Below are 15,729 nucleotides of genomic sequence, written 5' to 3'. Positions count from 1 at the left end.
AGTGTTGTCTGTGGTTTGGTAATATATAACTAACCATGTTACCTGGAGTGTTGTCTGTGGTTTGGTAATGGTTAACTAACCATGTTACCTGGAATGTTGTCTGTGGTTTGGTAATATATAACTAACCATGTTACCTGGAGTGTTCTCTGTGGTTTGGTAATATATAACTAACCATGTTACCTGGAGTGTTGTCTGTGGTTTGGTAAAATATAACTAACCATGTTACCTGGAGTGTTGTCTGTGGTTTGGTAATGGTTAACTAACCATGTTACCTGGAGTGTTGTCTGTGGTTTGGTAATATATAACTAACCATGTTACCTGGAGTGTTGTCTGTGGTTTGGTAATGGTTAACTAACCATGTTACCTGGAGTGTTGTCTGTGGTTTGGTAATATATAACTAACCATGTTACCTGGAGTGTTGTCTGTGGTTTGGTAATGGTTAACTAACCATGTTACCTGGAGTGTTGTCTGTGGTTTGGTAATATATAACTAACCATGTTACCTGGAGTGTTGTCTGTGGTTTGGTAATGGTTAACTAACCATGTTACCTGGAGTGTTGTCTGTGGTTTGGTAATGGTTAACTAACCATGTTACCTGGAGTGTTGTCTGTGGTTTGGTAATGTTAACTAACCATGTTACCTGGAGTGTTGTCTGTGGTTTGGTAATGGTTAACTAACCATGTTACCTGGAGTGTTGTCTGTGGTTTGGTAATATATAACTAACCATGTTACCTGGAGTGTTGTCTGTGGTTTGGTAATATATAACTAACCATGTTACCTGGAGTGTTGTCTGTGGTTTGGTAATATATAACTAACCATGTTACCTGGAGTGTTGTCTGTGGTTTGGTAATGGTTAACTAACCATGTTACCTGGAGTGTTGTCTGTGGTTTGGTAATATATAACTAACCATGTTACCTGGAGTGTTGTCTGTGGTTTGGTAATGGTTAACTAACCATGTTACCTGGAATGTTGTCTGTGGTTTGGTAATATATAACTAACCATGTTCTCTGTGGTTTGGTAATATATAACTAACCATGTTACCTGGAGTGTTGTCTGTGGTTTGGTAAAATATAACTAACCATGTTACCTGGAGTGTTGTCTGTGGTTTGGTAATGGTTAACTAACCATGTTACCTGGAGTGTTGTCTGTGGTTTGGTAATATATAACTAACCATGTTACCTGGAGTGTTGTCTGTGGTTTGGTAATATATAACTAACCATGTTTCTGGAGTGTTGTCTGTGGTTTGGTAATGGTTAACTAACCATGTTACCTGGAGTGTTGTCTGTGGTTTGGTAATATATAACTAACCATGGTACCTGGAGTGTTGTCAGTGGTTTGGTAATGGTTAACTAACCATGTTACCTGGAGTGTTGTCTGTGGTTTGGTAATATATAACTAACCATGTTACCTGGAGTGTTGTCTGTGGTTTGGTAATATATAACTAACCATGTTACCTGTAGTGTTGTCTGTGGTTTGGTAATATATAACTAACCATGTTACCTGGAGTGTTGTCTGTGGTTTGGTAATGGTTAACTAACCATGTTACCTGGAGTGTTGTCTGTGGTTTGGTAATATATAACTAACCATGTTACCTGGAGTGTTGTCTGTGGTTTGGTAATATATAACTAACCATGTTACCTGGAGTGTTGTCTGTGGTTTGGTAATGGTTAACTAACCATGTTACCTGGAGTGTTGTCTGTGGTTTGGTAATGGTTAACTAACCATGTTACCTGGAGTGTTGTCTGTGGTTTGGTAATATATAACTAACCATGTTACCTGGAGTGTTGTCTGTGGTTTGGTAATGGTTAACTAACCATGTTACCTGGAGTTTTGTCTGTGGTTTGGTAATGGTTAACTAACCATGTCACCTGGAGTGTTGTCTGTGGTTTGGTAATATATAACTAGCCATGTTACCTGGAGTGTTGTCTGTGGTTTGGTAATGGTTAACTAACCATGTCAACTGGAGTGTTGTCTGTGGTTTGGTAATATATAACTAACCATGTTACCTGGAGTGTTGTCTGTGGTTTGGTAATGGTTAACTAACCATGTCACCTGGAGTGTTGTCTGTGGCTTGGTAATATATAACTAACCATGTTACCTGGAGTGTTGTCTGTGGTTTGGTAATATATAACTAACCATGTTACCTGGAGTGTTGTCTGTGGTTTGGTAATGGTTAACTAACCATGTTACCTGGAGTGTTGTCTGTGGTTTGGTAATATATAACTAACCATGTTACCTGGAGTGTTGTCTGTGGTTTGGTAATGGTTAACTAACCATGTTACCTGGAGTGTTGTCTGTGGTTTGGTAATGGTTAACTAACCATGTTACCTGGAGTGTTGTCTGTGGTTTGGTAATGGTTAACTAACCATGTTACCTGGAGTGTTGTCTGTGGTTTGGTAATATATAACTAACCATGTTACCTGGAGTGTTGTCTGTGGTTTGGTAATATATAACTAACCATGTTACCTGGAGTGTTGTCTGTGGTTTGGTAACATATAACTAACCATGTTACCTGGAGTGTTGTCTGTGGTTTGGTAATATATAACTAACCATGTTACCTGGAGTGTTGTCTGTGGTTTGGTAATGGTTAACTAACCATGTTACCTGGAGTGTTGTCTGTGGTTTGGTAATATATAACTAACCATGTTACCTGGAGTGTTGTCTGTGGTTTGGTAATGGTTAACTAACCATGTTACCTGGAGTGTTGTCTGTGGTTTTGTAATATATAACTAACCATGTTACCTGGAGTGTTGTCTGTGGTTTGGTAATATATAACTAACCATGTTACCTGGAGTGTTGTCTGTGGTTTGGTTATATATAACTAACCATGTTACCTGGAGTGTTGTCTGTGGTTTGGTAATGGTTAACTAACCATGTTACCTGGAGTGTTGTCTGTGGTTTGGTAATATATAACTAACCATGTTAACTGGAGTGTTGTCTGTGGTTTAGTAATGGTTAACTAACCATGTTACCTGGAGTGTTGTCTGTGGTTTCGTAATATATAACTAACCATGTTACCTGGAGTGTTGTCTGTGGTTTGGTAATGGGTAACTAACCATGTTACCTGGAGTGTTGTCTGTGGTTTGGTAATATATAACTAACCATGTTACCTGGAGTGTTGTCTGTGGTTTGGTAATATATAACTAACCATGTTACCTGGAGTGTTGTCTGTGGATTGGTAATGGTTAACTAACCATGTCACCTGGAGTGTTGTCTGTGGTTTGGTAATATATAACTAACCATGTTACCTGGAGTGTTGTCTGTGGTTTGGTAATATATAACTAGCCATGTTACCTGGAGTGTTGTCTGTGGTTTGGTAATGGTTAACTAACCATGTCAACTGGAGTGTTGTCTGTGGCTTGGTAATATATAACTAACCATGTTACCTGGAGTGTTGTCTGTGGTTTGGTAATATATAACTAACCATGTTACCTGGAGTGTTGTCTGTGGTTTGGTAATGGTTAACTAACCATGTTACCTGGAGTGTTGTCTGTGGTTTGGTAATATATAACTAACCATGTTACCTGGAGTGTTGTCTGTGGTTTGGTAATGGTTAACTAACCATGTTACCTGGAGTGTTGTCTGTGGTTTGGTAATGGTTAACTAACCATGTTACCTGGAGTGTTGTCTGTGGTTTGGTAATGGTTAACTAACCATGTTACCTGGAGTGTTGTCTGTGGTTTGGTAATATATAACTAACCATGTTACCTGGAGTGTTGTCTGTGGTTTGGTAATATATAACTAACCATGTTACCTGGAGTGTTGTCTGTGGTTTGGTAACATATAACTAACCATGTTACCTGGAGTGTTGTCTGTGGTTTGGTAATATATAACTAACCATGTTACCTGGAGTGTTGTCTGTGGTTTGGTAATGGTTAACTAACCATGTTACCTGGAGTGTTGTCTGTGGTTTGGTAATATATAACTAACCATGTTACCTGGAGTGTTGTCTGTGGTTTGGTAATGGTTAACTAACCATGTTACCTGGAGTGTTGTCTGTGGTTTTGTAATATATAACTAACCATGTTACCTGGAGTGTTGTCTGTGGTTTGGTAATATATAACTAACCATGTTACCTGGAGTGTTGTCTGTGGTTTGGTTATATATAACTAACCATGTTACCTGGAGTGTTGTCTGTGGTTTGGTAATGGTTAACTAACCATGTTACCTGGAGTGTTGTCTGTGGTTTGGTAATATATAACTAACCATGTTAACTGGAGTGTTGTCTGTGGTTTAGTAATGGTTAACTAACCATGTTACCTGGAGTGTTGTCTGTGGTTTCGTAATATATAACTAACCATGTTACCTGGAGTGTTGTCTGTGGTTTGGTAATGGGTAACTAACCATGTTACCTGGAGTGTTGTCTGTGGTTTGGTAATATATAACTAACCATGTTACCTGGAGTGTTGTCTGTGGTTTGGTAATATATAACTAACCATGTTACCTGGAGTGTTGTCTGTGGATTGGTAATGGTTAACTAACCATGTCACCTGGAGTGTTGTCTGTGGTTTGGTAATATATAACTAACCATGTTACCTGGAGTGTTGTCTGTGGTTTGGTAATGGTTAACTAACCATGTTACCTGGAGTGTTGTCTGTGGTTTTGTAATATATAACTAACCATGTTACCTGGAGTGTTGTCTGTGGTTTGGTAATATATAACTAACCATTTTACCTGGAGTGTTGTCTGTGGTTTGGTTATATATAACTAACCATGTTACCTGGAGTGTTGTCTGTGGTTTGGTAATGGTTAACTAACCATGTTACCTGGAGTGTTGTCTGTGGTTTGGTAATATATAACTAACCATGTTAACTGGAGTGTTGTCTGTGGTTTAGTAATGGTTAACTAACCATGTTACCTGGAGTGTTGTCTGTGGTTTCGTAATATATAACTAACCATGTTACCTGGAGTGTTGTCTGTGGTTTGGTAATGGGTAACTAACCATGTTACCTGGAGTGTTGTCTGTGGTTTGGTAATGGTTAACTAACCATGTTACCTGGAGTGTTGTCTGTGGTTTGGTAATGGTTAACTAACCATGTTACCTGGAGTGTTGTCTGTGGTTTGGTAATATATAACTAACCATGTTACCTGGAGTGTTGTCTGTGGTTTGGTAATATATAACTAACCATGTTACCTGGAGTGTTGTCTGTGGTTTGGTAACATATAACTAACCATGTTACCTGGAGTGTTGTCTGTGGTTTGGTAATATATAACTAACCATGTTACCTGGAGTGTTGTCTGTGGTTTGGTAATGGTTAACTAACCATGTTACCTGGAGTGTTGTCTGTGGTTTGGTAATATATAACTAACCATGTTACCTGGAGTGTTGTCTGTGGTTTGGTAATGGTTAACTAACCATGTTACCTGGAGTGTTGTCTGTGGTTTTGTAATATATAACTAACCATGTTACCTGGAGTGTTGTCTGTGGTTTGGTAATATATAACTAACCATGTTACCTGGAGTGTTGTCTGTGGTTTGGTTATATATAACTAACCATGTTACCTGGAGTGTTGTCTGTGGTTTGGTAATGGTTAACTAACCATGTTACCTGGAGTGTTGTCTGTGGTTTGGTAATATATAACTAACCATGTTAACTGGAGTGTTGTCTGTGGTTTAGTAATGGTTAACTAACCATGTTACCTGGAGTGTTGTCTGTGGTTTCGTAATATATAACTAACCATGTTACCTGGAGTGTTGTCTGTGGTTTGGTAATGGGTAACTAACCATGTTACCTGGAGTGTTGTCTGTGGTTTGGTAATATATAACTAACCATGTTACCTGGAGTGTTGTCTGTGGTTTGGTAATATATAACTAACCATGTTACCTGGAGTGTTGTCTGTGGATTGGTAATGGTTAACTAACCATGTCACCTGGAGTGTTGTCTGTGGTTTGGTAATATATAACTAACCATGTTACCTGGAGTGTTGTCTGTGGTTTGGTAATGGTTAACTAACCATGTTACCTGGAGTGTTGTCTGTGGTTTTGTAATATATAACTAACCATGTTACCTGGAGTGTTGTCTGTGGTTTGGTAATATATAACTAACCATTTTACCTGGAGTGTTGTCTGTGGTTTGGTTATATATAACTAACCATGTTACCTGGAGTGTTGTCTGTGGTTTGGTAATGGTTAACTAACCATGTTACCTGGAGTGTTGTCTGTGGTTTGGTAATATATAACTAACCATGTTAACTGGAGTGTTGTCTGTGGTTTAGTAATGGTTAACTAACCATGTTACCTGGAGTGTTGTCTGTGGTTTCGTAATATATAACTAACCATGTTACCTGGAGTGTTGTCTGTGGTTTGGTAATGGGTAACTAACCATGTTACCTGGAGTGTTGTCTGTGGTTTGGTAATATATAACTAACCATGTTACCTGGAGTGTTGTCTGTGGTTTGGTAATATATAACTAACCATGTTACCTGGAGTGTTGTCTGTGGATTGGTAATGGTTAACTAACCATGTCACCTGGAGTGTTGTCTGTGGTTTGGTAATATATAACTAACCATGTTATCTGGAGTGTTGTCTGTGGTTTGGTAATATATAACTAACCATTTTACCTGGAGTGTTGTCTGTGGTTTGGTAATGGTTAACTAACCATGTTACCTGGAGTGTTGTCTGTGGTTTGGTAATATATAACTAACCATGTTACCTGGAGTGTTGTTTGTGGTTTGGTAATATATAACTAACCATGTTACCTGGAGTGTTGTCTGTGGTTTGGTAATGGTTAACTAACCATGCTACCTGGAGTGTTGTCTGTGGTTTGGTAATGGTTACCTAACCATGTTACCTGGAGTGTTGTCTGTGGTTTGGTAATGGTTAACTAACCATGTTACCTGGAGTGTTGTCTGTGGTTTGGTAATATATAACTAACCATGTTACCTGGAGTGTTGTCTGTGGTTTGGTAATGGTTAACTAACCATGTTACCTGGAGTGTTGTCTGTGGTTTGGTAATGGTTAACTAACCATGTTACCTGGAGTGTTGTCTGTGGTTTGGTAATGTTAACTAACCATGTTACCTGGAGTGTTGTCTGTGGTTTGGTAATGGTTAACTAACCATGTTACCTGGAGTGTTGTCTGTGGTTTGGTAATATATAACTAACCATGTTACCTGGAGTGTTGTCTGTGGTTTGGTAATGGTTAACTAACCATGTTACCTGGAGTGTTGTCTGTGGTTTGGTAATATATAACTAACCATGTTACCTGGAGTGTTGTCTGTGGTTTGGTAATATATAACTAACCATGTTACCTGGAGTGTTGTCTGTGGTTTGGTAATATATAACTAACCATGTTACCTGGAGTGTTGTCTGTGGTTTGGTAATGGTTAACTAACCATGTTACCTGGAGTGTTGTCTGTGGTTTGGTAATGGTTAACTAACCATGTTACCTGGAGTGTTGTCTGTGGTTTGGTAATATATAACTAACCATGTTACCTGGAGTGTTGTCTGTGGTTTGGTAATGGTTAACTAACCATGTTACCTGGAGTGTTGTCTGTGGTTTGGTAATATATAACTAACCATGTTACCTGGAGTGTTGTCTGTGGTTTGGTAATATATAATTAACCATGTTTCTGGAGTGTTGTCTGTTGTTTGGTAATGGTTAACTAACCATGTTACCTGGAGTGTTGTCTGTGGTTTGGTAATATATAACTAACCATGTTACCTGGAGTGTTGTCTGTGGTTTGGTAATGGTTAACTAACCATGTTACCTGGAGTGTTGTCTGTGGTTTGGTAATATATAACTAACCATGTTACCTGGAGTGTTGTCTGTGGTTTGGTAATATATAACTAACCATGTTACCTGGAGTGTTGTCTGTGGTTTGGTAATGGTTAACTAACCATGATACCTGGAGTGTTGTCTGTGGTTTGGTAATGGTTAACTAACCATGTTACCTGGATTGTTGTCTGTGGTTTTGTAATATATAACTAACCATGTTACCTGGAGTGTTGTCTGTGGTTTGGTAATATATAACTAACCATGTTACCTGGAGTGTTGTCTGTGGTTTGGTTATATATAACTAACCATGTTACCTGGAGTGTTGTCTGTGGTTTGGTAATGGTTAACTAACCATGTTACCTGGAGTGTTGTCTGTGGTTTGGTAATATATAACTAACCATGTTAACTGGAGTGTTGTCTGTGGTTTAGTAATGGTTAACTAACCATGTTACCTGGAGTGTTGTCTGTGGTTTCGTAATATATAACTAACCATGTTACCTGGAGTGTTTTCTGTGGTTTGGTAATGGGTAACTAACCATGTTACCTGGAGTGTTGTCTGTGGTTTGGTAATATATAACTAACCATGTTACCTGGAGTGTTGTCTGTGGTTTGGTAATATATAACTAACCATGTTACCTGGAGTGTTGTCTGTGGATTGGTAATGGTTAACTAACCATGTCACCTGGAGTGTTGTCTGTGGTTTGGTAATATATAACTAACCATGTTATCTGGAGTGTTGTCTGTGGTTTGGTAATATATAACTAACCATTTTACCTGGAGTGTTGTCTGTGGTTTGGTAATGGTTAACTAACCATGTTACCTGGAGTGTTGTCTGTGGTTTGGTAATATATAACTAACCATGTTACCTGGAGTGTTGTTTGTGGTTTGGTAATATATAACTAACCATGTTAACTGGAGTGTTGTCTGTGGTTTAGTAATGGTTAACTAACCATGTTACCTGGAGTGTTGTCTGTGGTTTCGTAATATATAACTAACCATGTTACCTGGAGTGTTGTCTGTGGTTTGGTAATGGGTAACTAACCATGTTACCTGGAGTGTTGTCTGTGGTTTGGTAATATATAACTAACCATGTTACCTGGAGTGTTGTCTGTGGTTTGGTAATATATAACTAACCATGTTACCTGGAGTGTTGTCTGTGGATTGGTAATGGTTAACTAACCATGTCACCTGGAGTGTTGTCTGTGGTTTGGTAATATATAACTAACCATGTTATCTGGAGTGTTGTCTGTGGTTTGGTAATATATAACTAACCATTTTACCTGGAGTGTTGTCTGTGGTTTGGTAATGGTTAACTAACCATGTTACCTGGAGTGTTGTCTGTGGTTTGGTAATATATAACTAACCATGTTACCTGGAGTGTTGTTTGTGGTTTGGTAATATATAACTAACCATGTTACCTGGAGTGTTGTCTGTGGTTTGGTAATGGTTAACTAACCATGCTACCTGGAGTGTTGTCTGTGGTTTGGTAATGGTTACCTAACCATGTTACCTGGAGTGTTGTCTGTGGTTTGGTAATGGTTAACTAACCATGTTACCTGGAGTGTTGTCTGTGGTTTGGTAATATATAACTAACCATGTTACCTGGAGTGTTGTCTGTGGTTTGGTAATGGTTAACTAACCATGTTACCTGGAGTGTTGTCTGTGGTTTGGTAATGGTTAACTAACCATGTTACCTGGAGTGTTGTCTGTGGTTTGGTAATGTTAACTAACCATGTTACCTGGAGTGTTGTCTGTGGTTTGGTAATGGTTAACTAACCATGTTACCTGGAGTGTTGTCTGTGGTTTGGTAATATATAACTAACCATGTTACCGGGAGTGTTGTCTGTGGTTTGGTAATATATAACTAACCATGTTACCTGGAGTGTTGTCTGTGGTTTGGTAATATATAACTAACCATGTTACCTGGAGTGTTGTCTGTGGTTTGGTAATATATAACTAACCATGTTACCTGGAGTGTTGTCTGTGGTTTGGTAATATATAACTAACCATGTTACCTGGAGTGTTGTCTGTGGTTTGGTAATGGTTAACTAACCATGTTACCTGGAGTGTTGTCTGTGGTTTGGTAATATATAACTAACCATGTTACCTGGAGTGTTGTCTGTGGTTTGGTAATATATAACTAACCATGTTACCTGGAGTGTTGTCTGTGGTTTGGTAATGGTTAACTAACCATGATACCTGGAGTGTTGTCTGTGGTTTGGTAATGGTTAACTAACCATGTTACCTGGATTGTTGTCTGTGGTTTTGTAATATATAACTAACCATGTTACCTGGAGTGTTGTCTGTGGTTTGGTAATATATAACTAACCATGTTACCTGGAGTGTTGTCTGTGGTTTGGTTATATATAACTAACCATGTTACCTGGAGTGGTGTCTGTGGTTTGGTAATGGTTAACTAACCATGTTACCTGGAGTGTTGTCTGTGGTTTGGTAATATATAACTAACCATGTTAACTGGAGTGTTGTCTGTGGTTTAGTAATGGTTAACTAACCATGTTACCTGGAGTGTTGTCTGTGGTTTCGTAATATATAACTAACCATGTTACCTGGAGTGTTTTCTGTGGTTTGGTAATGGGTAACTAACCATGTTACCTGGAGTGTTGTCTGTGGTTTGGTAATATATAACTAACCATGTTACCTGGAGTGTTGTCTGTGGTTTGGTAATATATAACTAACCATGTTACCTGGAGTGTTGTCTGTGGATTGGTAATGGTTAACTAACCATGTCACCTGGAGTGTTGTCTGTGGTTTGGTAATATATAACTAACCATGTTATCTGGAGTGTTGTCTGTGGTTTGGTAATATATAACTAACCATTTTACCTGGAGTGTTGTCTGTGGTTTGGTAATGGTTAACTAACCATGTTACCTGGAGTGTTGTCTGTGGTTTGGTAATATATAACTAACCATGTTACCTGGAGTGTTGTTTGTGGTTTGGTAATATATAACTAACCGTGTTACCTAGAGTGTTGTCTGTGGTTTGGTAATGGTTAACTAACCATGCTACCTGGAGTGTTGTCTGTGGTTTGGTAATATATAACTAACCATGTTACCTGGAGTGTTGTCTGTGGTTTGGTAATATATAACTAACCATGTTACCTGGAGTGTTGTCTGTGGTTTGGTAATGGTTAACTAACCATGTTACCTGGAGTGTTGTCTGTGGTTTGGTAATATATAACTAACCATGTTACCTGGAGTGTTGTCTGTGGTTTGGTAATGGTTAACTAACCATGTTACCTGGAGTGTTGTCTGTGGTTTGGTAATGGTTAACTAACCATGCTACCTGGAGTGTTGTCTGTGGTTTGGTAATGGTTAACTAACCATGTTACCTGGAGTGTTGTCTGTGGTTTGGTAATATATAACGAACCTTGTTACCTGGAGTGTTGTCTGTGGTTTGGTAATATATAACTAACCATGTTACCTGGAGTGTTGTCTGTGGTTTGGTAATGGTTAACTAACCATGCTACCTGGAGTGTTGTCTGTGGTTTGGTAATGGTTAACTAACCATGTTACCTGGAGTGTTGTCTGTGGTTTGGTAATATATAACTAACCATGTTACCTGGAGTGTTGTCTGTGGTTTGGTAATGGTTAACTAACCATGTTACCTGGAGTGTTGTCTGTGGTTTGGTAATATATAACTAACCATGTTACCTGGAGTGTTGTCTGTGGTTTGGTAATGGTTAACTAACCATGTTACCTGGAGTGTTGTCTGTGGTTTGGTAATGGTTAACTAACCATGTTACCTGGAGTGTTGTCTGTGGTTTGGTAATGTTAACTAACCATGTTACCTGGAGTGTTGTCTGTGGTTTGGTAATGGTTAACTAACCATGTTACCTGGAGTGTTGTCTGTGGTTTGGTAATATATAACTAACCATGTTACCTGGAGTGTTGTCTGTGGTTTGGTAATATATAACTAACCATGTTACTTGGAGTGTTGTCTGTGGTTTGGTAATATATAACTAACCATGTTACCTGGAGTGTTGTCTGTGGTTTGGTATTGGTTAACTAACCATGTTACCTGGAGTGTTGTCTGTGGTTTGGTAATATATAACTAACCATGTTACCTGGAGTGTTGTCTGTGGTTTGGTAATGGTTAACTAACCATGTTACCTGGAATGTTGTCTGTGGTTTGGTAATATATAACTAACCATGTTACCTGGAGTGTTCTCTGTGGTTTGGTAATATATAACTAACAATGTTACCTGGAGTGTTGTCTGTGGTTTGGTAAAATATAACTAACCATGTTACCTGGAGTGTTGTCTGTGGTTTGGTAATGGTTAACTAACCATGTTACCTGGAGTGTTGTCTGTGGTTTGGTAATATATAACTAACCATGTTACCTGGAGTGTTGTCTGTGGTTTGGTAATATATAACTAACCATGTTACCTGGAGTGTTGTCTGTGGTTTGGTAATATATAACTAACCATGTTACCTGGAGTGTTGTCTGTGGTTTGGTAATATATAACTAACCATGTTTCTGGAGTGTTGTCTGTGGTTTGGTAATGGTTAACTAACCATGTTACCTGGAGTGTTGTCTGTGGTTTGGTAATATATAACTAACCATGTTACCTGGAGTGTTGTCTGTGGTTTGGTAATGGTTAACTAACCATGTTACCTGGAGTGTTGTCTGTGGTTTGGTAATATATAACTAACCATGTTACCTGGAGTGTTGTCTGTGGTTTGGTAATATATAACTAACCATGTTACCTGGAGTGTTGTCTGTGGATTGGTAATGGTTAACTAACCATGTCACCTGGAGTGTTGTCTGTGGTTTGGTAATATATAACTAACCATGTTATCTGGAGTGTTGTCTGTGGTTTGGTAATATATAACTAACCATTTTACCTGGAGTGTTGTCTGTGGTTTGGTAATGGTTAACTAACCATGTTACCTGGAGTGTTGTCTGTGGTTTGGTAATATATAACTAACCATTTTACCTGGAGTGTTGTTTGTGGTTTGGTAATATATAACTAACCATGTTACCTGGAGTGTTGTCTGTGGTTTGGTAATGGTTAACTAACCATGTTTCTGGAGTGTTGTCTGTGGTTTGGTAATGGTTAACTAACCATGTTACCTGGAGTGTTGTCTGTGGTTTGGTAATATATAACTAACCATGTTACCTGGAGTGTTGTCTGTGGTTTGGTAATGGTTAACTAACCATGTTACCTGGAGTGTTGTCTGTGGTTTGGTAATATATAACTAACCATGTTACCTGGAGTGTTGTCTGTGGTTTGGTAATGGTTAACTAACCATGTTACCTGGAGTGTTGTCTGTGGTTTGGTAATGGTTAACTAACCATGCTACCTGGAGTGTTGTCTGTGGTTTGGTAATGGTTAACTAACCATGTTACCTGGAGTGTTGTCTGTGGTTTGGTAATATATAACGAACCTTGTTACCTGGAGTGTTGTCTGTGGTTTGGTAATATATAACTAACCATGTTACCTGGAGTGTTGTCTGTGGTTTGGTAATGGTTATCTAACCATGCTACCTGGAGTGTTGTCTGTGGTTTGGTAATGGTTAACTAACCATGTTACCTGGAGTGTTGTCTGTGGTTTGGTAATATATAACTAACCATGTTACCTGGAGTGTTGTCTGTGGTTTGGGAATATATAACTAACCATGTTAACTGGAATGTTGTCTGTGGTTTGGTAATATATAACTAACCATGTTACCTGGAGTGTTGTCTGTGGTTTGGTAATGGTTAACTAACCATGTTACCTGGAGTGTTGTCTGTGGTTTGGTAATATATAACTAACCATGTTACCTGGAGTGTTGTCTGTGGTTTGGTAATGGTTAACTAACCATGTTACCTGGAGTGTTGTCTGTGGTTTGGTAATGTTAACTAACCATGTTACCTGGAGTGTTGTCTGTGGTTTGGTAATGGTTAACTAACCATGTTACCTGGAATGTTGTCTGTGGTTTGGTAATATATAACTAACCATGTTACCTGGAGTGTTCTCTGTGGTTTGGTAATATATAACTAACCATGTTACCTGGAGTGTTGTCTGTGGTTTGGTAAAATATAACTAACCATGTTACCTGGAGTGTTGTCTGTGGTTTGGTAATGGTTAACTAACCATGTTACCTGGAGTGTTGTCTGTGGTTTGGTAATATATAACTAACCATGTTACCTGGACTGTTGTCTGTGGTTTGGTAATATATAACTAACCATGTTACCTGGAGTGTTGTCTGTGGTTTGGTAATATATAACTAACCATGTTACCTGGAGTGTTGTCTGTGGTTTGGTAATATATAACTAACCATGTTTCTGGAGTGTTGTCTGTGGTTTGGTAATGGTTAACTAACCATGTTACCTGGAGTGTTGTCTGTGGTTTGGTAATATATAACTAACCATGGTACCTGGAGTGTTGTCAGTGGTTTGGTAATGGTTAACTAACCATGTTACCTGGAGTGTTGTCTGTGGTTTGGTAATATATAACTAACCATGTTACCTGGAGTGTTGTCTGTGGTTTGGTAATATATAACTAACCATGTTACCTGTAGTGTTGTCTGTGGTTTGGTAATATATAACTAACCATGTTACCTGGAGTGTTGTCTGTGGTTTGGTAATGGTTAACTAACCATGTTACCTGGAGTGTTGTCTGTGGTTTGGTAATATATAACTAACCATGTTACCTGGAGTGTTGTCTGTGGTTTGGTAATATATAACTAACCATGTTACCTGGAGTGTTGTCTGTGGTTTGGTAATGGTTAACTAACCATGTTACCTGGAGTGTTGTCTGTGGTTTGGTAATGGTTAACTAACCATGTTACCTGGAGTGTTGTCTGTGGTTTGGTAATATATAACTAACCATGTTACCTGGAGTGTTGTCTGTGGTTTGGTAATGGTTAACTAACCATGTCACCTGGAGTGTTGTCTGTGGTTTGGTAATATATAACTAGCCATGTTACTTGGAGTGTTGTCTGTGGTTTGGTAATGGTTAACTAACCATGTCAACTGGAGTGTTGTCTGTGGTTTGGTAATATATAACTAACCATGTTACCTGGAGTGTTGTCTGTGGTTTGGTAATGGTTAACTAACCATGTCACCTGGAGTGTTGTCTGTGGCTTGGTAATATATAACTAACCATGTTACCTGGAGTGTTGTCTGTGGTTTGGTAATATATAACTAACCATGTTAACTGGAGTGTTGTCTGTGGTTTGGTAATGGTTAACTAACCATGTTACCTGGAGTGTTGTCTGTGGTTTGGTAATATATAACTAACCATGTTACCTGGAGTGTTGTCTGTGGTTTGGTAATGGTTAACTAACCATGTTACCTGGAGTGTTGTCTGTGGTTTGGTAATGGTTAACTAACCATGTTACCTGGAGTGTTGTCTGTGGTTTGGTAATGGTTAACTAACCATGTTACCTGGAGTGTTGTCTGTGGTTTGGTAATATATAACTAACCATGTTACCTGGAGTGTTGTCTGTGGTTTGGTAATATATAACTAACCATGTTACCTGGAGTGTTGTCTGTGGTTTGGTAACATATAACTAACCATGTTACCTGGAGTGTTGTCTGTGGTTTGGTAATATATAACTAACCATGTTACCTGGAGTGTTGTCTGTGGTTTGGTAATGGTTAACTAACCATGTTACCTGGAGTGTTGTCTGTGGTTTCGTAATATATAACTAACCATGTTACCTGGAGTGTTGTCTGTGGTTTGGTAATGGTTAACTAACCATGTTACCTGGAGTGTTGTCTGTGGTTTTGTAATATATAACTAACCATGTTACCTGGAGTGTTGTCTGTGGTTTGGTAATATATAACTAACCATGTTACCTGGAGTGTTGTCTGTGGTTTGGTTATATATAACTAACCATGTTACCTGGAGTGTTGTCTGTGGTTTGGTAATGGTTAACTAACCATGTTACCTGGAGTGTTGTCTGTGGTTTGGTAATATATAACTAACCATGTTAACTGGAGTGTTGTCTGTGGTTTAGTAATGGTTAACTAACCATGTTACCTGGAGTGTTGTCTGTGGTTTCG

At 38.7% G+C, this 15,729-nt stretch overlaps 1 protein-coding gene across 1 annotated transcript in view; it reads left to right on the top strand.

Moving 5' to 3' along the window:
- Positions 1-15,729, top strand: part of LOC106562491 (death-associated protein kinase 3) — a 539,985-nt gene that overhangs the window by 431,161 nt on the left and 93,095 nt on the right. The gene's annotated exons all lie outside the window — the stretch shown is intronic.

The sequence above is a fragment of the Salmo salar genome, chromosome 11 (assembly GCF_965601325.2).
Source record: "Salmo salar chromosome 11, fSalSal1, whole genome shotgun sequence".
Lineage (NCBI taxonomy): Eukaryota > Metazoa > Chordata > Actinopteri > Salmoniformes > Salmonidae > Salmo > Salmo salar.
Note: the sequence above shows the minus strand (reverse complement) of the source record. Positions and strands in the feature narration are given on the sequence as shown.